The sequence below is a fragment of the Physeter macrocephalus genome, chromosome 11, assembly GCF_002837175.3.
Source record: "Physeter macrocephalus isolate SW-GA chromosome 11, ASM283717v5, whole genome shotgun sequence".
NCBI classification, from domain to species: domain Eukaryota; kingdom Metazoa; phylum Chordata; class Mammalia; order Artiodactyla; family Physeteridae; genus Physeter; species Physeter macrocephalus.
Genome location: NC_041224.1, coordinates 76465606 through 76468642, shown reverse-complemented (window position 1 = coordinate 76468642; position 3037 = coordinate 76465606).

Sequence of the window (3037 nt, the reverse complement as noted above, 5' to 3'; positions counted from 1 at the left end):
CCGGAGCCTGTGCTCCGCAACGGGACAGGCCACAACAGTGAGAGGCCCGCGTATCGCAAAAAAAAAAAAAAAAAAAAAAGACTATGGAGAAACTACATGTATACTAGGGTTGAACAAATAAGTGAATATGCTGTAGGGAATGATACCCAGGCTTCTCACTGTCAGAGAAAGAAGTTACAGATAAGCAAAGGGAGAAGGGAGGCTAGAATGAACCTTGTGGATGGGATTTGGAGGCATTCATATGCACCCATGTTTGTGTGTAGATAGAAAAATAAATACAGATGTGTGTGTACACAGGGGTTAAGTGTGTATGTATGTGTGTATGTTGCCGTCTTAACAATATGAAATCTTCCAATCCATGAACACGGGATGTCTTTCCATTTACTAAGGTCTTCCTTAACTTGTTTCAAGAATATTTTGTAGTTTTCAGGGTGCAAGTCTTACCCTTCTTTCATTAACTTTAGTCCTAGGTATTTTATTCTTTTTGATACCATTGTAAATGGAGTTGTTTTCTTAACTTCATTTTTCGATTGGGTAGGAGAAGTTCCCAGTATGCTGTCATGTGTGACGGCTAAGACTTTCCTCCTTGATGAATTAGGACAGGATACAGGCAGAAGGGGATGCACTACTGTACAATGGCATGGACTTTGGAGAGGTCTGGAGGAAACAGCAATTAGAAAAACTGTGGAATCAGATGACTATTTGCTAAGTGCCCCTGATTCTTTAAGAAAGGAAATGTTGGTCTCAGCCTTACTGGTCAGCAATATAAAGCAAAGTGTGAGAGTCAGAGTAGCTACTTGATTGTTCTCCAAGGCAGAGAGGACGGAAGTCCAGGCACGGTACTTTCTAAGGGTAAGAGAGGCACTTCTGAGAAGGCTGAGTTCTCACACCAGGCAAGTCTCCTATGTCAAACTCAGGTCCCTGTTGGGGAAGGAGTGGGACTCAGAGACTAGGGACGGGGGTATCTGGGTACTGCAGGTGAGAACCTGGGACCTCCAGATTCCCCTGGGCCTGCAGAAGTGACCTTCTCCCCCTGTTGGAATACAGAGCCCCCTCCTGCCTCCTGCAAGAAGACCATGCGGAGGCCACAAATAGGGCAGGTACCTTCCAGGATGATGCTTGCCTTTAGGGGTTGACCACCATCTTCCTCCTGTCCCCCAGATCTATATTTAGGTTGAAACCTCAGCAAACCAAGTGGGGAAGTGCTGGGTCTGCACAAGATGGACAGAAGTTACACACTGAAGGTGCTACAGAGCTTGGCTACCAGCAGTGGCTGGAGCAGCAGGCCTGCGCGAGTCCTGAGGGGGCTGGGTCAGGGAGTCTGTCTGGTGTGGGGTCACTCTACTGTGACAGGGCCCTGGGTGACCGTGGGTATGCTGCTGGGCTGGCCCACATTAAATGACGTAGAGATACCAGAACTTCTGTGGCAAACCATGGAGGAATGGAACAAAAGATTCAAAAGTGGGCATTAGACAGAAACCCACCTGGCTGGCCATGTTCCTTGGGAACATGCGGACACGCCATCTACCAACTTGATAAGGCACCCACAGGTGAGGGGACGAGGCATTATTGAGAAGCTCCATGGTGGCTTCTTCTGCAGGAGGAGGGGGTGGTGGTAGATGGGGGCCTCTCTGGGGGGTTAAGGCAGCCATGGTTCTCAAACTTTAACGGGCATTAAACTCAAACAGAGGGCTTGTCAAAAGCCAGAGGTTTCGATTTAGCAGGTTTGGGTTTGCGGCTGGGGAATGTACATTTCTAAAAAGTTCCTAGGTCATGTTGTTGGCACTAGTTCGAGCACCCCTGATACACTGGTGAGAACCACTGGATATGGGCCTAGCAGAGGGCAGGTGGCAACCTGTAGACATCAGGAGCAAGATGAATATAATTACTGTGATTAGCAGCCACCCTGGAATGGTAACCCAGGGTAAGAGAGATGACCTAAGGGATCTACAGAGATGACTCGCAGAACATGGTGTTCTTGGGGAAAGACAGATGAGGCTGCTGACAAAAACATCGTGAATACATACATAATCATGGTAGGTCATTGACTGATTACCAGGCCTGAGTCAGTTCTCAGATCCCATTGACAGAAGGCAGGACCTGACCACCTCCATGATGAGTACGTACAGATATGATCTCCAGGGCCTTCCCCAAAGGGAGGACAACCATTTACACTGGGGAAAAGGGAAGAGCCATTTCTTTCCAAAGCAGTTGCGTACCCATGACCAGGTTCAAATTAACGCGGATGCTCAGGGACGCAAAGCATCCTCCTGACTCTCCTGTAAGAGTAGGGACATATCAGGGTCATGTCCTAAACAGAGCCCTGGCCCAAGACACAGTGGGTTCAGAAGAGCAATCTGGGACTGACACAACTGAGGGTCATTGGTATATGGTTGGTACTCAAAGCCACGAGATTGGAGCAGCCAAGTATACACAGTGAAGAGAAGTCTTGCTGAGTGACTGGTGATTAGCAGAGAGAAGAGGCAACACACATTTGAGGCAGCACTGAGGAAAGACAGCATCCTCCCAAAGCCTCCTGTACTCCCCAGACCCTGAGTCAATGAGGAAGGGACTGTGTCCCCTTCTGCTCTGTGTCCCTAGGGCCCAGCCCTGCCCCTGGCACAGAGGAGGGACTCAGTAACTGGTTTTGAATTATCCCACCATGGCCACCACTGATGAACTCCATGGAAAATGTGTTCAGGGCAGTAACAGCAAACATGATGTTCTTTGATGGAAGATTCTTCTTTTTTTAGTTCTTAAGATGAAATGTGAATCTTGTTCTGTTCCTGTTGGGAAGATTAACCAGGGGATGTCTCTTTGCCACTTGGGGCCCTTCCCAAGTTCATTTGTAACGTATTGTATATGTCATGACTTTCCAAATTAAGAGAGGGAGGTTGTGCAGGTTAAGTTACTGCGCATTTTTCTTCATACAACAAATGCTATTTTTTTTAACATCTTTATTGGAGTATAATTCTTTACAATGGTGTGTTAGTATCTGCTTTATAACAAAGTGAATCAGTTATACATATACATATGT